This window comes from Periplaneta americana, chromosome 13 (assembly GCF_040183065.1).
Source record: "Periplaneta americana isolate PAMFEO1 chromosome 13, P.americana_PAMFEO1_priV1, whole genome shotgun sequence".
NCBI classification, from domain to species: Eukaryota; Metazoa; Arthropoda; class Insecta; order Blattodea; family Blattidae; genus Periplaneta; species Periplaneta americana.
This window is the reverse complement of record NC_091129.1, coordinates 149,945,622-149,971,764: the sequence shown is the minus strand read 5'-3', so window position 1 is coordinate 149,971,764 and position 26,143 is coordinate 149,945,622. Positions and strand designations below refer to the sequence as shown.

The 26,143-nt window shown below is 37.9% G+C and overlaps 1 non-coding gene across 1 annotated transcript; it reads right to left on the bottom strand.

Moving 5' to 3' along the window:
* Positions 1–19,696: 19,696 nt before the first annotated feature.
* TRNAY-AUA (transfer RNA tyrosine (anticodon AUA)) lies at positions 19,697–19,768 on the bottom strand. Its single transcript has one exon. It is a non-coding gene; the product is annotated as a tRNA-Tyr (tRNA).
* Between the last annotated feature and the right edge of the window lie 6,375 nt (positions 19,769–26,143).

The following is a 26,143-nucleotide window of genomic DNA, read 5'->3' as shown; positions in this document are numbered from 1 at the left end:
TGCCGTAACAAAGTACAGGTCTCGTCAAGGTCTTGTAAAGGCGAATTCGAGTATGCTCTTGTACTAGGGAAGGTTTCATAATGTTGTTAATTATTCCCTTTGTTTTTGTGTATTTAGAAATTTTCTGTGAAATGTCTACTTCATCGAAAAAAGATAATGTGTATCCGAGATATGTAACATAATTTACTCTTTCTAATATTTTTGGATCTAAACATATTTTGCTAGGCACAGGGTATTTTCCGGAGAAGGCCATAATTTCAGTTTTTTTCTTTATTGATTTTCATATCAAATTTAATTCCAATTTTGCTAAAATTGGTGAATTGTAATTCATCTTCTGAGGATGCCACCAGAGCTAAATCGTCTGCAAAAAGTAATGCATCTAGTCGTAAATGTCTATTGAGTTGTATATATCCATGAGGCAATTGTTTCCATTCTCTAATTATTTGATTCATATATACAGGGTGTTTAAAAAATACGGGGAAATAATTTCAGGTATGTATTTCCCACATGTAGACAATCAAAATAGTTCATTACAACATGTGTCCGGAAATGCTTTATTTCCGAGTTATGGCCTTCACAACATTGAAATTCACCGGAACGTTTTTCTTTCCGCAGGTCGTTGCCGTCAAAGGAGACATTAAGAGGGCACTCTGACAGTTCATTCCGAGGCGAAGGTTACATTCAGTGTTGTGTAGGTGTTAGACTGTGTGACATGTATTCAAATCAAGAACTGGCAGAGATACACTTCATGTACGGTAAGGCGGACGGCAATACTGCGCTGGCTCGTCGTTTGTACCAGGAGAGGTACCCACAGCGACAATGTCCAGATCGGAAGACATTTGTACGTCTCCATTACCGTCTGTGCGAGTATGGAAAATTTAACTCTCCTGGTTTGGGAAGGGGACGACCAAGATCTACTTGGATCGAAGGTTTCCTGATCGATGGATAGGTAGAGGTGGCCTCCACGCTCACCTGATCTGAACCCTCTCGATTTCTACTTGTGGGGCCATTTAAAATCATTGGTTTATTCGTCTCCGGTGCCTGATTTGGAATCCCTTCGGAATCGAATTGTGGCATGTTCTGAGGACATGCGCAATACTCCTGGAGTTTGGGATCGTGTTCGCAGGTCAATGAGACAACGATCGATATGAGGTCTGTATTCAAGCAGGAGGTGGACATTTTGAACATCTTCTGTAATGACAACGACCTGCGGAAAGAAAAACGTTCCGGTGAATTTCAATGTTGTGAAGGCCATAACTCGGAAATGAAGCATTTTCGGACACATGTTGTAATGAACTATTTTGATTGTCTACATGTGGGAAATACATACCTGAAATTATGCCCCGTATTTTTGAAACAACCTGTATATATATATAATAAATATCAACGGTGAAAGGCCGCAGCCTTGTCTTACTCCTGTATGAATTTCTGTCCAATGCGATAATTTATTGTCACACCTTACTGCAATTAGATTTGTGTTATAGATATTATATATGTTTGCTATAAGTTGTGGAACATGGTCTGTGGCTAATACATTTAATAATTTATTTCTGTTCACCCTATCAAATGCTTTTTCCAAATCAATGAAAGCATTATGTGTTTCTAAGTTGAATTCCCGGTGTTTTTCCATCAATAATTTTAATGTAAAATATCCATCGCAACATGACCTTCCCTTTCGGAAGCCATTTTGTTCTTCTCCGAAAAGTGTTTCATAACGTTTATACAATTTGTTCTTGATCATGCTGGTAAAGATTTTATATCCTGTATTTAATAGACTGATCCCTCTGTAATTGTAATACAATTTTATGTCTCCTCTTTTGAATATAGGAACTACGATTGATTTTGTCCAACTTGTTGGTATATCATCTCCTGTCCGTATCTTATTTAGAAAGTGAATGAGTCTATTTATAAATGTCTGACTGGCATATTTAAACAATTCAATATTCAGTATTAACGTCATTCAAAGACAAAGTAACAGACTTAATGTGTAGTTTTGCCTCTACTATGTCAGTTACTTGGAAAACCAACTTTCATTATTAAATAACTGTGTTCACAAGAGTAATCTTTCAGCGGCAGTAGTTCACCAATCAACATTCAGTCAACAAAGCATAGGTGTCGAAAGATAGAGAAAAGAATGACTGACGTGGAAGTCTCTGTAGATCTGGTGACCACTATGAATTGCCTGAGACACCTGTGTAGAATCTCTCAGGCTGCATATCCAATAATATTCGAGGAGAAAAATTCGCTCCGGCGCCGGGAATCGAACCCGGGTCCTTGGTTCTACGCACCAAGCGCTCTGATCACTGAGCTACGCCGAATTCAATCCACAGCACTGGGCCGAACCCTCCTCCTTCAATGTTTCCCTTTGTGGCCTGACTCCAAGTTAGGCATATATGTTGACGTATATGTCCAATGTCAACTGCCATTATACTAGGAGCGCACTCAGCTGAGTGACTTATTTGGCCGGGATTCCGCAGTTACGTGCACAGTAATCTGCACAGAAATATGCACTACTAGCTATGAGGATATTAAAGATTTTATTAATTTGTCCTACAGAATAATATCTGTAATATTGACAATTAATATTCGCATTCGGGAGGTCCGGGGTTCGATCCCAGGGGCCGGCAATCCTAACTGAGGTTTTCCATGGTTTCCTCAGTTATTTCCAGGCAAATGCCGGGATTGTACCTCTTGAAAGTCCGGCCATGGACGGCGATCCTTCCCTTAATCCTTTCATATGTGTGAATGAATGATGTGTAATGTCTTAAATGTTTGTGTTGTATCGGAGGTGGCCCTAGCATAGAGCTGATCCCTCGTCCGGGGAGACCGTCCATGTCTTTGTGTGGTCAAAAAAGTATGTATGTGATCCATAGTAATTCCTCTCCCGACAGGCCGCGGCCCTGTAAGGCCCGGGTGGCGTGGGTCGTGTAAATGTACCTAAAAGGGAGAGGTTAAACTGAGAGAAAGAAAGAAAGAAAATATTTGAGAAAAAATCGCTCCGGCGCCGGGGATCGAACCCGGGTCCTTGATTCTACGTACCAATCGCTCTGACCACTGAGCTACGCCGAATTCAATCCACAGCATCGATTAGATTTAGACAGATATCTCTACATATGAGTTAGACAACAAAACAATTATCAGATAATATCGTCTTTCAATAAGAGATAGAGCGCTACCGGCGTAGCTCAGGCGGTAGCGCGTTTGCTGCTGATCCGGAGTTACGCTCGAGCGTGGGTTCGATTCCCGCTTGAGCTGAATATTGGTTGGATTTTTTCCGAGCTTTTCCTCAACCGTAAGGTGAGTGTAAGACAAATCCTAGGTCTCATTTCGTCAAATACCATCTAGATATCACCAATTCCATCGCCGCTAAATAACTCTGTAGTTGATACAGCGTCGTTAAATAGTAAAGCAAAAAATAAGCGACAGAAACGCAATTAAACAACATCGTTAAATGTAGGTAAAACGTGGATGCGTCGGCAAGAAGTTTTAACGAGAGTACGGCATGTCCGGGCCGCGTGTGTCATGTCATCATTATCCCGTGGTGACTCCTGTCTTTTAATTGAGTAGGCGATGTGATTTCCTGCACACGCCCTGGGTTCGTGCACTAGTCACTCTGATTGATGGGCGGTCATATTGATCCGCTCATTTCGTTTCATCTCCGCTTGGTCTATTATATCGCACCGAACACATTACAGGTATATCCACCTCGATTTATGAGACAGTTCAAACGACGAACGTCCTACCTGCGTAATGATGCGACCCACGTGATTTTCGAAGTAAGAAAACGACACAAGAATCCTTCCTACAGGAATACAAGAACCTCAAATGATATTTTTTTCTACAAGAATAGATCATTTTCGTTCCGTCTCTTCTGAAATTCACCTAAGATTTAAACTTAACATATTTTATTATTCATTCACTCACAGCGTTCTGCCCAAGGGCAGGTCTTTCACTGCAAACCCAGATTTCTCTAGTCTTTCCTATTTTCTGTCTTCCTCTTAGTCTCCTCATATGATCCATATATCTTAATGTCGTCTATCATCTGATATCTTCTTCTGAACTGAATTCTTCTCCCTTTCACCTTTCCTTCTAGTGCATCCTTCAGTAGGCAGTTTCTTCTCAGTCAGTGATCCAACCAATTCTTTTTTTTTTTTCCTGATTAGTTTCAGTATCATTCTTTCTTCACCCACTTTTTCCAACACAGCTTCATCTCTTATTCTGTCTGTCCACTTCACTCATTCCATTCTTCTCCTCGTACACATTCCAAATGCTTTTAGTCGCTTCTCTTCACTTCGTCGTAATGTCCATGTTTCTGCCCCATACAAAGCCACACTCCACACAAAGCACTTCACTATCATCTTCCTTAGTTCCTTTTCCAGAGTTCCTCAGAAGACGCTCCCTTTTCTATTGTAGGTCCCTTTTCCATTGCTATCCTCCTTTTGACTTCATGACAACAGCTCATGTTACTTCCTATAGTACGCCCCAAGTATTTGAAGCTGTTCACTTGCTCTACTGCCTCATTTAGAAATCGCAAGATTACCTTCTATGAATCTAGCAACCAATTCATTTACTGTATCCACTAGGGTTTCATACACAAATTATTTTAAATATTCCTAGAGGAAATAGCCTACGGAGTTCAGATAAGATGACCTCACGGGCCATGGAATAAGACCTTCTCTTCCAAATCCAGCGATCAGATAGTCACGAAGTGCCAGAGTGAAGTGAGGCTTTTACACATTCCCTCTCGGGAAATTAAGAATACTTCCTGTAGTAACTCAGGCAAAATTCTTTGCAGAAACTTCAAATATGTGTGGCAATTCAGGCTGCAGAAGATATGGCACAAATAAATTATCTAAGGCAATGGTCGTCAGCATTCGCTGAAATGAGTAACGGGTAAGCAGTGCATCTGAATATGCACCATTATGCAGAAGGGATAGGAAGAAAGCATAACCGCTAAGAGCCACTGATTCACAGTAGTGCAGTCTCTTATCAGCGGGTAAAGGACGCTAGTCCGAGGATGCACTGTGCTGATAACCGCTGGTCTAGGGCAATTGCGATTCGAAATATACAGTGCAAGATACATTAGCTGCCTATTCCCCAGGCTTCCTTCTTACATGTTTAAGCTCATAATATACGAATAATTTCGGAGGAAAAATTGTTCCGGAGCAGGGTATCGAACCCGGGACCTTTGGTTTAAGGTACCAACGCTGTACCAACTGAGCTACCCGGGAACTCTACCAGACACGAATCCAATTTTCCCCTCTATATCCACAGACCTCAAAGTGAGCTGATCACCGTCAAGCAACCACTTAAATTGTGGTTTTCTGTTAACGAACAGTGACGTGTATTATGCCAATCAAGCTTTCAGGTATAATTCCCTGTATCGGTGTCTGGTAGAGTTCCCGGATAGCTCAGTTGGTAGAGCGTTGGTACGTTAAACCAAAGGCCCGGCCCCGGAACAATTTTTCCCTCGAAATTATTCAAATCAACTTTACAGGGAGTTATACCTGAAATCTTGATTTCCATAATACACGTCATTGTTCGTTAACAGAAAACCACAATTTAATTCACACAGAGTTAGTGTGCACTCAATGTTGGTTGTTTGACGGTTGTCAGCCCACTTTGAGGTCTGTGGATATAGAGGGAAAAACTGGATCGGTGTCTGGTAGAGTTCCCGAGTAGCTCAGTTGGTAGAGCGTTGGTACGTTAAACCAAAGGTCCCGGGTTCAATACCCAGCCCCGGAACAATTTTTCCCTCGAAATTATTCAAATCAACTTTACAGGGAGTTATACCTGAAAGCTTGATTTGCGTCCTCATAATATATCCTCAAGTTGGCGTCATGTATCTTAAATTTTCTCATATAAAATTACTCAGTAGGACACGCCTTCCTTTGTGTATAATTTTGGAACGGTTAATTAGAATCACCCTGTATAACAGGAATAGAGAGATTACCGTATGCACACGCCTGTGCAACATGCATGATTATTACAAACCACTCCTGTAATGATGACACAACTTTGCTTAGTCTGTCATTAAGAAGGTCGTTAGAATGAAATTAGACTGTTGAATCTTTCATACTTAAATCTCGTTTTCTTTCTTTTAAACAACCAATGACATTAAGAAAGAGCAGACATAAATCGTGTAGTTATATAATTCCAAGCTCAGTGCACATTAGCTTCCCGGCCCATCTTAATGTTAATAACATGATGTGCACCTCAAAGTTTTTATACCGTGGATTCAGCTCCAGACGACTGCCAAGAATTCCTACTCAACCCATTACACAAACTTAATGCGAAGCTCCCAGCATAGTGTTGATAATGACGTCAGAATTGATTATAATGTTTAAAACTACTTCTTTCATCACTTGTGATCTCCTATCACAGTTTTAACATCTTACTTTTATCATCGAAAAAAATATAGGGTGGCAGAAGTATACGTGAAAATATTTTGATATTTGTTTAAGGGGAGAGAATGGTATTTTTTAAAACTTTTTTCCTATTTAGTGTAAAATATTTGTATGTAGAGAGCTCATAGCTATAGGAACTCAACCAAATATAAATATTTTGAAAAAAAAAATTGGGGGCCCAAATTTGGAAAAAATATACCCAATGCAGGATTGTACTAAAACCGATATATCTAAACCGTTTTAAAGATAGATTCATACTTTTTTGCAATGTATTTGAAAAATCATTTCTACAAACTGTCTGTAAAGAATTTTGATAAACAATTAAAATGTAATAACAATTTTCTGATTTCCTTTCTTGCAAACAAACGGACGTATTTTTTAAATGAAATCAATTAACAAACTTCTATTACAGAGAAACGTTTCCTAATAGTCTAAAGGATGTGTGTTCTAAATTTCATACATGTATCTTTAATAGTTCAGAAATTATATCCATTTTTGTCTGGCAATATAGGAGAAAAAATGAAGTTACTGGTAACCAATAAGAGTGGGCGTGTAATTTAAAAATCCATAGCGCAGAAAGATTAAAAATGACGTCTCAACATCCGATAAGGGCACAAATACCCACAAAATGTTATGCAATGCATTCCACACATATCAAAGAGTATTTAATTTTTTTTTTGTTTTTTTTTTTTTGTTTTGAAAATTTAATTTACCGGAAACAACAATAAAAGTGGACGAGTGATTTAAAAATCCATAACGCAGGAAGTTTAAAAATGGCGACTCAACATCCGATAAGGGCACAAGTACCCATAAAATGTTATGCTATGCATTCCACACATATCACAGAGTATTTTAAAGAAAAAAATTTTTTTTTGAAAATTTACTCATTTTTCACCAAAAAATACCATCCTCTCCCTTAAGAAAAGTGCAAGTGAATAACGCCCTATTTACTTTTTCCTTTGCCCTTGTAGTTTTTCAATAAGTATGTCACATATTTTACGGTATAATGTTTTATGAATGATAGATGAAATCCTGTCAGTTTAGACTACACTCACGTCTTTCGATATCACTATTATACAGGGCTATTCAAAACGAAGGAGCAGATTTCAAATATATATTTCTTCCAAACTACAAAAGATAGAAACACAATTCCAACGTTCCTGGACAGACGAAAGTTTACATTTTGAACAGTCCGGGTAGAAGTTCCAATCACGGTAGTAGCTCCCTGTAAAGCAGGTTTGAATAATTTCAAGGTTGCCTAATTCCGTGAAATATTTAATAAAATCTACATTTATGCCAAAATTGTAACAAAAATTTACAAATAACACCTAAATGACTTACTACCTGAAAGCCAGATTTTCATAATATATTCGTTACTGGAGGTACGTTAACAGAAAGCCACAATTTAAGTCACACAAGTATTTGTGTGCACTCATAGTTGAGATCTGGCGTCTTGTAAGCTCATTTGAGTTGTGTGGATACAAAGGGAAAATTGTGAGGGTGTCGTGTATAGTTCCTGGGGTAGCTCAGTCGGTAGAGCGTTCGCGCGCTAAGCGAAGGGTCCCGGGATCGATACTCGGCCCCGGAATAATTTTTCCTTGAAATTATTCATAGTAAAGCATGTTTACAATTATCCCCAAGCAATTAAAACTATGGGGCAAATGTAAACACGTCATAATTTAATGAACTGAGGTTATGGGAGATCTCAAAACCATTGCAATAAATGTTAACTACTATACATTACTCATAAAAACAACATATTCTTAAAAAAATAGCACTGTACGTTTACTTACAATGCCAAAAATGAAGGTGAAGCAAAATTCTTTCTCAACTTTTTTTGTAGATTCTTACAAAACATTCGTTCACAACTAAGCAGTTACTCCTATTTGGCGCCAAACTGCTTTGTAGGTTAGCCAACATGTTAATTTAAATATTCCCCCGAATTAAAATTTTTACATTGACAGTTTTGTATTTCTCACGGTATTTGTTTACAATTACCCCCTGTTTACAATTACCCTCATCTACCCTATACTATCCCCGATTACGTCTAAAAATATTTGAACGTATACCCCTCCCACCCTGTATAGTACGATACAGTTTCATCTAAAGGATTATGGTTTTTATGGAGATGAACAAACTTCGAGGTAAAGTATAGCAAACTTCAGTTGCTGTGCACATAGTTCTGACAGCTCCTGTGAAGATGAGGAAGACAAAGTTTCAGAACTTGAACTATGTCGTCAAAGGGTTTTGTTTACGTTACCGCAAAAATCTTCCCCAATTCTGGCATTCAATCAATTGCGGACAAGGGAGGAATAATAAACTAAAATATTCACCGCTGTATAGTAATGGTTAGCACGAACGACAGTGAAACGAGCAGACTCTGGTTCGAATCCTGTTTGGGACAAGTTACCTGGTGAGGGTTTTGTCCGAGATTTCCCCCCTTTAACCAATTGAAGCAGAATTGCTGGACAAATTTAAACATCGGACCTCGAACTTATTTCGCCTTCATTAATTTCAACTTTATTTATCAACTTTCAATAGTTTCAGGTCACCCGGAGAAGCAAAAATGATTTGCATACAGATGGCATCTATTTGAAGGAGCTGCAGAAGTCCCAGGTGAACGGAGAGGTTTACAAAGCGAACTCTTGTCGGACCTGGGAGATTTACAGCTGAATCGATATATATATATATATATATATAACACTAAATAGTGACTCACATACCTACAGTAACGCGATCTTGAGGTCAATATAGTACCGTAACTTTCATAGAGAAGGAACAATCTGAAGAAACTACTGAAGTCCTAGGATGGTCGAAGAGCATGAGATCCGTCGGACCAGGATTGGGCAGCTGAATCGATAGATGGCACCAAACAGTGAATCACGATACTTACAATTTCAAGGAATAGACTCGATTCCCAACAGCGAAGTGGAGGTTTATTTCCCTGCCACAAGAACCCTGTGTGTCACTTCGTATGTTCAATTCAATTCAATTTGTTAAGTCATTAAACATACAGTGATAGGCTTCGTCACAAAAAAAAACATACATTTGAAAATACACATATAATTGAAAACAGTAAAGTTTAATTTTATTAGAATGAAAACACAAAACATTTTGAAACTCTAAAATTAATGAAAACACTTCACTCTTAATGTACTGTAATATTTGTAACTAAATGTAAATAACTTCATTTATTAAAAAGAATTTCGTATGAATTTATGTTAAGAAACTCATCTACAGAGTAGGATTAATTAAAAGCCAATTATAAAATCTAGCTTTGAAACTATTGGTTGGTAACTTATAATATTGGCTGGGAAGCTTATTATATAATTTCATCCCGATGACAGAAAAATTTGTACTAGTTTTATGTAATCTACAGAATGGAATATTAATTTGTTCACTATTTCTAATTTCATGATCATGTATATTGGCTATTAATGAGTAATTGTCTATATTTTGTCGAGTGTAAAAGACTAGGTCGTATATATATATATATATATAAATTTATGACAGTTAATATCTGTGATTGTTTGAAAAGAGATCGACAATGTTCAAGATAGTTTGATTGACATAGAATTCTAATGGCTTTCTTTTGCATAATCAAGACACTCCCAATTTTACTACCATTTCCCAAAAAAAATTAAGACATACCTAATTATCGACTGAAAGAACGAAAAATGGGCACATTGTTTTAAGTGTTGTCTAACGCCACGCTCACCCCACTAAATGTGCTTGTCTAATGTCACGTAAAGTTCATAATACTCGCTGGAATGGAGAAGGAACGAAAAGTCCAGCTCAATCTGTAGCAATATATTATTACTAATTATTATTATTATTATTATTATTATTATTATTATTACATTTCAATTCCAAAAAATGTAAGATATGTAAGTCCCTGACAGAGGTCAAAATGCTAGACTGTTATCTCAGGAAAACCGATAAAAGAAACATCGTCTTGGTTAAAGTGCAATTTCTGAGAATGGCTTGAGGTTGTAAGCTATGAAATGAAAATAATATATAGATATATGGAAACATATTACTCAAATGCAAAGACAGACAATTTCCACATACAAAAAAGAGAGAGAGAAATGGGACAATAAAATGTATCGTGCATGATATTGTAACTACAATTCAACAGAAGAAAAAAGTAGCACATCCTGCTTAAAAATTGAGTATATTAACATTTAAAGAAATGCAACTAATTGTGAGAAGCTTGAAATAACACGAAATAATTTTAATTATAACAGAATTTTGTCAACACAATACATATCTTGGAGTATTTGACTGACTGCAAATGCCACACCGAAGCGAGGTACTTCGAATCAAACTGTGATTTTATGGTGAAGAAGAGAGTATGAGAATAAAGCTGTAACTGCGGTAGAAAACCCGTATTACAAGCTATATTTTAGTATTATGACATACCGGTATACAGACAAAACTATTACAGGAAAGAAATAAGACATTTTTCTACCAATATATCATACGAGATAACTGCTATTGTTATTGATGTTATCCACCCATTAAACTACAACCTCAATATAAAAGAAGTTGAAGATTCCGTGAACATTTCACTCTAAATTGATTACAAATATATACAGGATGATTCTTGACTGAAGTATAGGAGGAGTTTTCTCAAGTTAATGTGTGAAAAGTAGTGCCTGTACGCTGAGGAGCCTACTACCACCTTGTCGATGTTCTGCTACCGTTTGACAATGTAAGTACTATCACCTCTCATCTGCCTTCTACCCAATTCAGAAAACAATACATGTTACCCACCATCTGAATAACGTAATAGTTTTCCTTACCCTACATTCAAATAAATACTAATAATTCGCATAAGAAATAACACACAATACTAATCCTCGCAATACCGGGTCCTTCAAAATATTAGCAATGTAATCACTCGAACAACAAATTTTCCAAGTTTACTTATGATCACCAGACCGGTCTGCCTAGATGAATTTAAGAACTCGTCTATCACAGCAACTAACTAAATACAATCCCATAATTTACGGTGCAGCGCCCGATCTACTGAATATAATTCCGCTGTACAACACAAAACGACAGGTCCCCAAGTAAATATATCTCCAATCTCCCTAAATCAATATATCACCCATCTTCAATACCACACGACTGGTGCCCGAGTCGTCTATAATTCCGATGTAATGGTTTCTACACGGCGCCAAGTTCCTGAGTAGTCGCCTTATTCCAATATAATGTTATCTACACGACGGGTAAGTTCCTGAGTATTCGTTCCGTCTTCTCATAGTCACCACGAAAGCTCGCCTTCCCTCTCTCTAGCGTATCCCATGACCTATCCAGGAGACGTCGAGCTCGGCTCAACTCGTAAACAGATTCTGATTTTCAATAGTTTCGGTTATCTAAATATAAGCAAAAATGGTCGCATTAAGATGTATAAGCAGATATTAATTTGCGACAATAGCTCCATAACCAGAAAGTGAACCTACAATAATCTCAAGCTAAGCTCGTGTCTTGCGATTACCTGCTCAGAAATTCTCACTTGAGGGTTCAGCTACATAAAAGTGGGAAGTAGCGTCTTGAAGATTTGCCGTAAACGCAGGGACAATACACATTACATCACCCGATACAATTCATTGCGATGGCTGAGTGGTCAGACGTTTAGCCTGTTACGCAAGCGATTCGGGTTAGAGACCCGGTCAGGCCTGTGATTTTTAATTAAAAAATCCATAGTGTGTTGAAAAGATAAAAAGAATTGTTATTGTATTATATTAATTATGTTATGTTTATAGCAATGCACGAGTAGTAATTTTATACCATACTGCAGTCGTGGCGAAAATGTGATCGTGCGCCGAGCCACTGTGTAACCTGCAACGTGTAAAGCACCTATGGAGGGAGGCGGACACCCGAAGGGGAAGTGAAGCAACTGTCTGACTTATTAACGGATTTTCATTTTCCTTACGTCAAGCATTTAAATATAATTTTATACAGTATAAGGTTACAAACTAATATTTAGTACGTATAACGAAGAACGAAAAGAATAAGAAAACACAGGACACATTATCACAACCTAAAATTAACTGTCTTCAGAATGTCTCTGCGATAGAGTTGCAAAATCAGGAATTATGTCACTTACTGTCAGTCGTAGTTGATCACGAAGGTATTTGTCTGTCAGTCGTGATATAAATTTGTTTTTACCATTTTCATTGTTGAAAATAATTTTACACAAACGTAAGTTGTAGCAAACATGGCTTCAACAGAGCAAGCGAAAGAACGAAGCTTCGGATATTTATTTTTTGGCAAAGATTTGAAAAGTTCAACATTTGTCAAGTCCTTACATCTAGCTTTCATTTAACATCACATTGTAAATTTGTGAGTTTAAATTGAAGATCTAACCGCATTATTCGTAGATCTGCTGAAAAATGATCGACGTACAGAGATAATAATAATAATAATAATAGTAATAATAATAATAATAATAATAATACCTAACATTTTAATGTTTCATGAGTGATATGTAGCATAATGCCTTTTTATGTTGTACAACCGTTTTCCTCTTAATAGGGTAAACTAGGATCTGTTGGACAGTCGGGCATGTTGGACACTCTGTACTTTAACGTGTTACCACGCCACTTGTGGGCACCACATTCTGCTAGAAGTCAATGACGGAAGTAGCCCCACTCGTGCCTACTTCCGTCATTGACTTCTAGCAGAATGTGGTGCCCACAAGTGGCGTGGTAACACGTTAAAGTACAGAGTGTCCAACATGCCCGACTGTCCAACAGACCCTAGTTTACCCTACTTGTGAAGAAATCATACATTTAATATTCTCATCATATTGGCAGCAAGAAAAAAAAATGCGTCCTCCCATCCTACTTGAAACTTTCGTTTTTGTAGAGGTACATGGTTTCGAGAGAGACATTGCGATGATACGCCACTGGCAGGTCAGAGACAAATACAAATGGAACGGAGTTTGACTTCAGTGAGTGAGAGAGTGGGGGTTGGAGGAGATAGGAAGCAAGAGAAACGCATAGCTATCATTGCGAGCCACAAATGTGCTCGCGAGTCACATTTTCGCCACTGCTGTCATACTCGTTGAGTAAAAGAGAAGGGCGAATGACTTTAACTCTACCAGTTAAAAGAAATTATTATTATTATTATTATTATTATTATTATTATTATTATTACTTGGATCTCGAAGAATTAATTTATGAAGAAAAAGAAGAAGAATATCCTGAAGTTCATTTTTACTTCCCTGGCGTCAACATTGCAGAATAATACGCAACTGTATCAATTTCACATTTAATAGCCATGGCCATAAACGAAATACACACAGTCCGTCCTAAGTCGTTAAAATCTGGATCACCGCTGAAGCCTATAAAACATCTCCAAGCCTGGCGGCACTCTCTTCTGCCTTTGGGTACAAAATTGTGCAGTTGCAATGAAGAAGCACGTCGACTATGATCGATAATTAAATTAAGAACTTGAAATAAATTACCACCTGCCAACACAGATGAAGATCGTAAATGTTCCTTCATTAAACGCAACAGAAACGTTTGTCGTAAATGCACAATCAGACAGATGTCCAACGTTGTATCAGAGTTTTTAGTAAACGAAGATGAATAATTTGCAGTTTGTCATACAGTTAGAAATATTGACTGCGTAGTAGTAGTAGTAGTAGTAGTAGTAGTAGTAGTAGTAGTAGTAGTAGTAGTAGTAGTAGTAATGATAATAATAATAATCGTCGTCGTCTTCCTAACAAGTATTAGATCGAGTGGCCTGTTACGGTCTCAAACTAGAATTTTCAGTCCATCTCTTCTTCGGATGACCCAGAGATCTTTTGCCATGTGGGTGATAATGAAACAGTGCTTTTGGAATTCTGCATCGATCCATTCGTTCGAGATGACACTTCCACTGAAGTTGATATTTGCTGATCAACTGCATAATGGGTTCTATTTGAAGTTCTTGCATTATGTCCTCATTTTTTATGATGCCAGCGAGAATATCCAGCTGTTGCACTCATGAACCTCATCTCACTTGCTGTTATTCTACTGACATCTTTATTCCTCACAGTCCACGCTTCACTACCATAGCTTAATACTGGCTGTGCTAAGGTTTTATACAAGCCTATTCTTGTGTGTCTTTGCACTAGTGAAGGTTTCATGATTTTATTAATGATCCCCATTGTTTTATTATTATTATTATTATTATTATTATAGTAATAATATTAATAATAGTAGTGGCAGTGATAGTTGTAGCAGCAGTAGTGGTAGAAGTTGTAATAGTGCTAGTGATAGTAGTGGTAATAATAATAGTGATGGTAGTAGTAGTAGTAGTTGTTTTTACTTGGTTATTTAACGACGCTGTATGAACTACGAGGTTATTTATCGTCGATGAAATTAGTGATAGCGAGATGATATTTGGCGAGATGAATCCGAGGATTCGCCATAGATTACCTAACATTTGCCTTACGGTTGGGGAAAACCTCGGAAAAACCCAACCAGGTAATCACCCCAAGCGGGAATCGAACCCGCGACCGAGTGCAACTCCGGGTCGGCAGACAAGCGCCTTAACCGACCGAGCTACGCCGGTGGCTTTAATAGTGGTAGTACTGGAAGTATTAGCTGTACAGAGTGCTTAGCGTAACCAAGCGTAAATAGGACGTTATCTCTGGGAAAATAACTTAAAATTAAAAGATATCCTGGAAGTTTCCCCTTTCTCTTGCAGAAACATTCTTGCCCGTAGCCCGTTTTATCATCTTGTCACACACATGCCTCAACGTGTCTACGTCAATATTAATTATTTCGGCTGTGATATTTGCTCGGAGATCCTGGATGGTTCGTAGTTTGTTTCTGTAGACTCTTTCCTGAAGTTAGCCCCACAGAAAATAATCCGCTGACGTCAAGTCTGGTGACCTTGAAGGCCACAAATCTTTAGATATAAGAAATTCTCGAAGAAGCTGCTGATGTGTGCCATGGATTCATTAAAAGTGTGGCATGTGGCGCCATTCTGTTGAAAATAAGTTCGATGTCATCTAGCTGCTCCACGAAGTTCGTATAAATCCTCTTATAGACATTAGTATTTAGCCTATGGTTTCTTAAAAAAATTGGTCCAGTGATCCTGTGATAGGATATTGTACGTCTCACTCCAATTCTTTCTGGATGAAGTGATATCTCATGCTACATATGAGGTATTTTTGACGCCCATGTCCTTGTGTTTTGAGAATTTACATAGCCTGAGAGATGAATCGTTATGGGACAATGGTCATTATAACGATGTATCGAAGGCAATCTGCTACCTTCCGTTATCCACTGCTGAAACTCATGATTTCAAGTTAAAAGTCACCTATGGACCCAGAGTTATAGCTAATTAAAAAGTGGGATATTCATCTAAAACATTGTGTAGTAGAAACAACAGTGAATAGTAAGTCTAAGGAGTTTCTGAAAAGTTACCAAGCTCAAAAGTAAAAAGAAAAAGTGTTGTAAGACCGGCACCATACAGTATCGGGCAGTCTGTCTCGGACAAGACGGTTTTTTCTCGGATCGTCCGACGTGAAGGAGATTACAGGCATTCTTATGAGGCTGCAGCACACTGCATCGGACATTCTGTCTTAGATAGGACGGTTTTGTCTTGAACCGTTCGATGCGACTGTGATTACCCGCATTGTTGTGAGGCTGCAGCACACTGCATCGGACATTCTGTCTTAGACAGGACGGTTTTGTCTTGAACCGTTCGATGCGACTGTGATTACCCGCATTGTTGTGAGGCTGCAACACACTGCATAGGACATTCTGTCTTAGATAGGACGGTTTTGTCTTGAACCGTTCGATGCGACTGTGATTACCCGCATTGTTGTGAGGCTGCAGCACACTGCATCGGACATTCTGTCTTAGACAGGACGGTTTTGTCTCGAACCGTTCGATGCGAAGGTGATTACACGCATTTTTGTGAGGCTGCAGTACACTGCATCGGACATTCTGTCTTAGACAGGACGGTTTTGTCTCGAACCGTTCGATGCGAAGGTGATTACACGCATTTTTGTGAGGCTGCAGCACACTGCATCGGACATTCTGTCTTAGACAGGACGATTTTGTCTTGAACCGTTCGATGCGAAGGTGATTACACGCATTCTTATGAGGCTGCAGCATACTGCATCGGACATTCTGTCTTAGACAGGACGGTTTTGTCTCGAACCGTTCGATGCGAAGGTGATTACACGCATTTTTGTGAGGCTGCAGCACACTGCATCGGACATTCTGTCTTAGACAGGACGGTTTTGTCTCGAACCGTTCGATGCGAAGGTGATTACACGCATTTTTGTGAGGCTGCAGCACACTGCATCGGACATTCTGTCTTAGACAGGACGGTTTTGTCTTGAACAGTTCGATGCGAAGGTGATTACACGCATTTTTGTGAGGCTGCAGCACATTGCATCGGACATTCTGTCTTAGACAGGACGGTTTTGTCTCGAACAGTTCGATGCCAAGGTGATTACACGCATTGTTGTGAGGCTGCAGCACATTGCATCGGACATTCTGTCTTAGACAGGACGGTTTTGTCTTGAACCGTTCGATGCGACTGTGATTACACACATTTTTGTGAGGCTGCAGCACACTGCATCGGACATTCTGTCTTAGACAGGACGGTTTTGTCTTGAACCGTTCGATGCGACTGTGATTACACACATTATTGTGAGGCTGCAGCATACTGAATCGGACGGATGTCTCGCGACGAATGCCCGATGCAGTATGCTGCAGTTTCATAACATTGCGTGTAATCACAGTCACATTGGACTATCCAGGACAAAACCGTCCTGTCTAGGACAGAATGTCCGAGGCAGTATACTGCCAGCCTAAGATAATGCCTAACAATGTTAATTTATTTGCTACATTTAGCATATCGATGATGTTGAACAGCAACCTAGTGTGTCAAAAATGTCATTTTAGAGGAGAGTGAAGAAACATTTTGATATCTTGAAAAATCAACAAATGTCTGACACAAGAAAATATTTAAATCTCTTCTTGTGAAGTCTCTGTCCATGCCTTGATTTAAGATGTGTTTTGTAGAAGATTGGGGAAAATTTCTCACATGGGAATTAAGTGAATTTTGTTCATTTTCTTTTTACATATGGAGTTGCTGTTAATGGAGAAAGTTACAAAACACAGAACTGCATGCATTGTATTCTTCCCCTGACATAATTAGGAACATTAAATCCCGAAGTTTAAGATGGGCAGGGCATGTAGCACGTATGAGCGAATCGAGAAATGCATATAAATTGTTAGTTGGGAGGCCGAAGGGAAAAAGATCTTTCGGGAGGCCGAGACGTAGATGGGAATATAATATTAAAATGGATTTGAGGGAGGTGGGTTACGTTGATAGAGACTGGATTAATCTTGCACAGGATAGGGACCAATGGCGGGGCTTATGTGAGGGCGGCAATGAACCTCCGGGTTCCTTAAAAGCCTGCAAGTAAGTAAGTTGCTGTTCAACACCATCTATATGCTAACAACAACGCAGAACATTTTCGATAAATTTACAGATGCGTGCTTATGCTCTGAAACGCACAGATTGAGATGAAGTGACATCAGTCCACAACGGGTGACACATTTAGGGAACTGCAGCAAGAAATGAAACACTTTATGAAAATGGATACAGTCTTAATCTTCCCGACAATCACATCAACAACAGGCGCTGCTTCGTGCCAAAGCCGCAAAAAGGTCAGTAGGTATGCTTTTCTCACTCCTGGTTCAGGCACGCAGTAACAAAAAGAAGATCCATCTCCAATGCTTATAGAATATGAAAATTCTCTTACTCCCACTTGCAGCTGTGGACCACAACCTTCTTTTTTGTAGGACAAGTTCCGTGGTCATGGCGGCGGGTCATAATTCATTACTCTGCCACCCACCAAACTAACGACAGGGACTTCGCAACGACTTCTTCTTTAAGCATGTATAGTCAACTTCTGACCCTTCCAGCCTTCGACAATTTATACAAAAAGCTAAGAATGTCTAAGATGTAGCCTCGGTTCCTACAGAGTAAGCTTGATTGCCTCAAGGTCGTGAGTTCGAATCCCGCCTACGAAGAAGATGTTTCTGCCGTATTCGTAAAATTCCAAATACCTAGAATCGTCTTTCATCAGTTGTAAGTCTTTTCGCCATAGTTACCTTACAATAATTTTAGTAGGGGCGATACACTTTCGCTAGTTTAATTTTACTGTATTTCAACATGTTTTTTTTTTTCCTCAGAATCTATAGGTATCCTCTGGAAACAAAAATTGGCATGATTAATATACATCTATACATTAATAAATAATTTCAATGTTTTCGAAAAACCCAGTAGTTATATTTAGTTTATTTATATATTTATTGAGTTTTGATGTAATTCTTCTTTTGATCTCTTTTAATAAAAAATGTCTACAACACAGAGTAAAAACTCTAGCATGTTTTAAATTTTTTTTTTTATTTGTACTAATTCCATTTCAAAAATTTTATCAATATTATTAAAAAAAATAAACTATACCATTCCTTCTTAAACTTTTTATTTTATGTTGTTCATATGAGAGAACTTTACATGCAATCAAAATTTCATTAAGCTATCTTCAGTACATTTTGGGATATCATCTGAACGTTGCCCGGCTGAACAAAATTCTCTCATATGAACAACATAAAATAAAATCTTTAAGTAATATTGATAGAATTTTTAAAATGAAATTAGTACAAAAAACATATATATTTTTAAAACATGCTAGAGATTTTACTCTGTGTTGTAGACATTTTTTATTAAAAGAGATCAAAAGAAGAATTACATCAAAACTCAAATATTTGAGTAACTGAGGAGTTGGGTGCAAGAAAGGCACCTCTCAAATGCAAGTTTCGAGAAAATTGATATTGAAAATTCAGTTCGTAGTGATGTTACCTATGCACGTCTTTACATTTTGGGTACTCCTGACCTCTATGATTATAATATTGAACTACAACTTGGTGATCATGTGCATAACAGATCAGGGAACACACTAAAGCGTTTTACTCAAAAATGGCATATCCTATAAAATGCCCTTCTTGCACCCAGCCCTCAATTTATCAAGCAAACTCTTTCAGGCTGAACAAAATTCTCAAAAATATTTTCATAATTAAAAAAATAACGATTATACTTTCAAAAAAAATTAAAATTATTTATTAATACACGGGTAATGCATACTAAACATGCCAATATTATATATTATTTCAATGTACCGAAGTACATATGATATTTCCATGCAGATATTCTGCGTCGTCATACGATGGAAGAGTAATGGAACGGAGAAAAATTCTCTCCGGCGCCGGGACTTGAACCCGGGTTTTCAGCTCTATGTGCTGATGCTTTATCCACTAAGCCACACCGGATACTTCGGTACATTGAAATAATATATGATATGCGTAAATCACGAAGTGATTTAAGACGGCGCTTATTCCGTCGGATCCCGGCCAACTAGTCACTCATAACGAGTGCATCTCAGCACATGTGTGGACTTCGGTCCTATGTTCATAGACATCTATGACGTAGTGCAGAGGGCGGCCACTAGAGGGAACCCAAGAGTTGGAACTCAATCAGAGACAATTCTGTTCGACGCCGGGGTTGTATCCGGTGTGGCTTAGTGGATAAAGCATCAGCACATAGAGCTGAAAACCCGGGTTTTAAGTCCCGGCGCCGGAGAGAATTTTTCTCCGTTCCATTACTCTTCCATCGTATGCCAATATTAGTTTCCACAGGACGTATGGATGAGGAAAAAAATTGAAATAAATTAAAATTATACTAGCTAAAGGTGTACCTTCCCCTTTATAATGAGTGAAAAGGGATTTCAGCAGCTTGGTGATAAATATTTTTCATATATTTGAAAAGAGCAATAAAAAGTAGTTTACAAGATGCGATATTTTGCAGAAATAATACTATACAGTAGGTATCATAAAAACACACAAAAACACACACACACAAAACACACACACGCGAGAAAAAAATTACATCCCATTTCCATCCGAAGAGGAGTTTTATAGGATTCCCTGTTATCCCCAATACTCTTTAATCTAGCTACTCGTATTAATGACATACTAGATGAACTCCCTGAACGAAGCGTATCAGAAAAATTTAGTTTATCCTTCATTAAGGCTCCGGATAAATTTACTGTTTTGTGCTTTGCAGATGACACAATTATTACAGGACGAAACAGGACCGCCGGTAGAGAACTCCAATAAAGTGGCAATAGAAAGATTTTCAGAGATAGGTCTCACGATCCAACCCGAAAAATCAACCTGTATATCAAAATACAGAAAGGAGCTAAACAACCCGCTATTCTAACTACTATACCATTCGTTCCTTAGGTGAAGATGAAAAAGTACGATGTCCCGGAACTAAATTTAGCAACGTACAAAAATTTAACCCTGGAAGCGTCATTAAACAACTCAACTCTAAACTGAAAAAAATTAATTTCCACGCCGCTACTGCATTCTGATCAAAACTTCAATATTTTGAATTGTTTTCTCTCCTCAAGCCATCTAAACCCTTTTCTGACTTCCAAAACAGAAAAGATACCTTCAAAAAATGTTTTTACTTGATTATTTAACGACATTATGTCAACTACTAGGTTAGTTAACGTCGATGGAATTGGTGATAGAGAGAGGGTATTTGGCGAGATGAGGCCGAGGATTCGCCATAGATTACCTGATATTCGCCTTACGGTTGAAGAAAACCTCGGGAAAAATCCCAATCAGGTAACCAGCCCAAGCGGGGATCGAATCCAAGTCTTAGCGCAGCTTCGGATCAGAAGGCAAGCGTCTCTGTCGACTTAGCTACGCCGGTGGCGTAAATAAATTTATTACAAATCTTACTAATTCCTTCTGATACCCCTGATACCAAGCTATAGCCTACAATGATTCTAAATTCAGAGGACTGGGTCTCTTCCGTGTGACATGGGAAGCAAGACAGCTGACGTAGCTTCTTACAGTTGACGTTTATATATCATCAGCCAGGAACCTAATTATAGAGAGTCATAATAGTACCAGCGCACTTGGTACTGTGTGTGACCTGTACTTGCATCGATTTCACCAATAATATACAGACAGAACCTTAAGTAATATTATTAATTTCAGGGACTCATTTTTTATACATTTAAAACAAAAAAGTTTAATACAATTTTGCTCGTTTTTTATTCATTTTCGAGATAAAAATTGTTTTATATTAAACATTTCATAGCGTGCTTTAGGAAAGCCATTGATTTAAATCCCAACATGTTCAGTCAATTTAAGAGAGCGGTGTATTATGATAATAAATGACTGAAAGAATTTTAGTTTTGTGCTTTTTAAGGGGACACTATACTGAAATTTTCAAGTTCCTAACTTTTGAGGGTTCACAATAATGAAATCAATAACTACCATACATATGAAGCTAGATTCACCAAATTTTGATCACTGGTATATCTGGTTAATATACAAAATTTTATCTACCTAAGATAAGTGGTTTGCATTTTGTAATATTTTATTCAAATATTGGATCACTTTATATAAAGAGTACCTTGCGTCACAATTTACATTATTCTTAACTGATATTCACTTATATCAATCCTTATATACATGGTATCAAAACTTACTATAGGGTTTTTCTGTAAAATTAAGCATTAAATTACTATAATTTTTTTTTTATTTTAAAAGAATAAAAAAATTAAAATAGCCGATAAGGGGTGGTCCTCCAGCTTGGAGGTTGGACGAAGGACTAACAACTCATCACAGTAAAAAAAAAAAAAACAGCTTGTTACGAAACTCCAAAATAAGACGTTTGACCTCCACACCTGTAACGATTAGCGCGTCTGGCCGCGAAACCAGGTGGCCCAGGTTTGAATCCTGGTCGGGGCAAGGTACCTGGTTGAGGTTATTTCCGGGGTTTTCCCTCAAACTAATTTCAGCAAATGATGGGTAACTTTCGGTGCTGGACCTCTGACTCATTTCACCGGCATTATCACCTTCGTCTCATTGAGACGCTAAATAACCTAAGATGTTGATACAGCGTCGTAAAATAACCTACTTAAAAAAGACGTTTGAGATGGGCAGGGTATGTAGCACGTATGGGCGAATCCAGAAATGCATATATTTATAGTGTTAGTTGGAAGGCCGGAGGGGAAAAGAGCTTTGGGGAGGGCGAGACGCAGATAGGAGGATACTATTAAAACCAATTTGAGGGAAGTGGGATATGATGATAGAGACTGGATTAATATTGCTCAGGATAGGGGCCGATGGCGTGCTTATGTGAGGGTGACATGAACCTCCGGGTTCTCTAAAACCCGTAAGTAAGTTAATGATCATAAAAAATTCCTAGTAATTTACCGATTCACGGTACAGAAAAACCCAATAGTAATGTTTGTTCCAATGTATATAAAGAATCGTGTAAGTGAATATCAGTTTAAATTAATGTAAATTGTTGCGCAAGGGATTTATTATATGGGTATAAAGCAATACAATATTTTGTTTAGATATTAATAAAATGTAAACCACTTATCATAGAGGGATAAAATTTTGTACAATAGTGGCAAAAAAAACCGGACCGACCCTTGTAGCTGATTTCAGAGCCTTGTTCACAGTGACACTACAATAGACTGGTAACTAAGACTTTCGTAGTTCGAATCCTGCACGGGAAGGAAACTTTTTTTTGTTCCTTATTCAAATTTATTCCAAATACTTTTCGATTGCAGCGATATTTCATTACTTAATTAACTTATTTTTCCCAGAACATCAATTTTACCAGTTTATTTTCTAATGGCTTTCGAATTGGGCTACGTCAGCAGTCGAAACTACAACAATTTCAATAGATTACTCGCTATCTTGTGAATGCGGGCGTGGCATGCGCAGTGGCTCATTTCGGGGACTTTGATTATTCCGTCGGTCCGGTTTTATTGCCACTATTGTGTATGTCTTATTATTAACCAGATACAGCAGCGATAAAAGCTTTGTGAATTTAGCTTTACAAATATGGAAGCTAGTAATTTCAGTATAGAGTCCCCTTAAATGTGCAGTAATTTGAGCCCAACAAATGCAACATTTAAAAATTTCTTTGCAGAACGAGTAGATGAGGATGGGAGAGAAAAGGAGAATAAGAACAAATATACAGAACGAGAAATGGAGGGGGAACAAGGAGAAAAATTGCGATAAGAGAAGGCCAAGAAAAAGGAAGAGTAGAGTTAAAATAAGAAGGAAAAGAACGAGGAGGATAACAAAAGCGGGAGACCGAAAAAAAAACAAAAAGATAGATGTGGAAAGTAAAGAGAGATGACCAAGACTTATTCTGAATATACAAATCCCGTCGTTCAAAAGTACCAATGTCATATTTAACAACATTTAAAGCTCTTATTTACTCATATCATCAACTAGAAATTATATGAATGGAGAACAATTTTGTTACCATTATTCTCAATAGAAGAAGAAAGAAGAAATTTAGCTTCCCTTATGAAAAGGTTGCCAGATTTGACAAAGCGTATTACATATAATTTGGAAACAGGCCTAAAAGGTAAAATGATATCCTTTTGAAACGATGAGGTAATCGAATATACAAAATGTCAGAAAAATTTACACCTAAGTAGCGTTTGTGCTCATTTACAGTTAAGAAAGGGGGGGGGGCTATATATCATCGGGTAGGTTAGAATGATATGAATGCCATATACCGCGAGAAAAATAATAGTACGGATTTACGTATTGGCATTGATATCTAAACCAATCAACAGCCATCGGTTAAGATAACTCGAAATTTCCATTATCACTCCCATAAAAATGATTTCTCAATATCTGAACCGATCCTTTGAGGGCACTAATGGCTATTTCCTTCACAATGCTGTGTGTTAGGCCCAGGTTTTTACATTTGTTGGCAAAGAAGGAAGGTATGGTACCTCGTGCTCCCGCCATCAGACCTATTACATCAATGTGGGACAGGCTATATTTATCTTTATAGAACGGGATTTTTGGTTCATAGATCCGTTTCTTTTCACTGTCCACCTCATGCGGCTGATCTGCATGTGTCTCAAATCTGATGGTGGGATCGAGAATGTATGCCGAGTTGTTCTTAATGGCAATGATATCTATTAACTATTCTGTCCATTTCACTTTCTTCCTTCTGAGGAAGAGGTCTATGAATCGACATTACACGTGCAAAAAAAAAAAAAAAAAAAAAAAAAAAAAAGCAGGATTCCCAGATTCTGTGACCAAAATGATGCAAAGTCAGCCATTTGGCAAACAGGGGGCGAGGAACACACATACTAACAATACCATCCCATCGCACCTCCTCATACTCATCCTCTTTCACAATAGCCCTGCCAAGACTCTGGAATTCGCTACCTGCTAGCATCAGGGACTGTCGAAATAAAATTGAATTCAAACGCAAACCTACTAGGCACTAGGTCAGTAATTGATTTCTTGTAAATAGTTTCCTTAATCTACTCGTATCACAAAATATTTCAATATCCAGTAATTTCATCACTATGCATAATATATACGTCACCGTGTACGTTAACAGAAAACCACAATTCCAAGTCACACAGAGATTGTGTGCACTCGATGTGGACCTCTGGCGTTTCGTCAGCCCACGCGAGTTGTGTGGATATAAAGGGAAAAGTTGAGGCGGTGTCGGGTGGAGTTCCCGGGTAGCTCAATTGGCAGAGCGCTGGTACGTTCAACCAGAGGTCCCGGGATCGATACCCGGTCCCGGAACAATTTTTTCCCTTGAAATTATCCAAATCTGCTTTACAGGGAGCCTTACCTGAAAGACTAGATTTGCATCCCTAGCATTTGTTTCTTCTTTGTTTGCCAACATTTCAAACTGCGGTGGTCTGGACGTCAAACAAAAAAAAAAAAAAAAAACACACACACGCACAGAAAATTACAATCCACTCCAGTCGATGCACAGCAGTAAAGATCACTGGTCATAGCTATGCATCTTCCCTGAAATCCTATTTACAAATAAATGAAGAGCACCATTCGGAAATACTGAATAAGTTGAGGAATACACCATGTACATCAACGAGTTGCACTTCGTTCACGCACACGTCTAATATAAAACACTAACACCAACCACTAAAACATTCAAATTTGAAAATTGTACTTTCAATAATTGTTTCTTTTAAAATTATTCATGTTTATTTTCATGTCATCATCGTTAATTAAAATTTTTCTTGTTTATTTCATCATCCCTAATTAAAACACTTGTTTATATTATTTAGGTTATGTTATAGCTTCTGCTATATGATATTATGGATAGTCACGTATCAGAGATTGTTTAATACTAAGATTTATTGAAAATAATCTGTCAAGTGACGTTGATTACTGGGATCCGGATAATTGAAGTGGAATGCAACTGTTTTAATAAAAATGAAACTGAATCAACAAAGCCTTCTTGACTAATAACCGTCTACAGAGTTCAATGAAGATTTCATAGTTGGCACATCTGATAACATCACTTAATTATAACACACCACTGCCATCTAGCATGCATCTAGCGTAATATTTGTAATGTTCACACGGTACAATAATACATTAATTGAAGACAGTTGTATTTTCGTAAGTCAATTAATGTTTTATTGTACTGGAGTACTTCGTTAGGCCTACTTCTAATCTTTATATACTTTCTTCTAATCGTGTAATAGTCAATTAAATCCCACTCGAGTTTTGATTTTATCTAGATAAATCTGCTCGTGTATTTATCGATAAAATCAAAACCACAAGTGAGATTACTGTTGATAAGTTATCTAG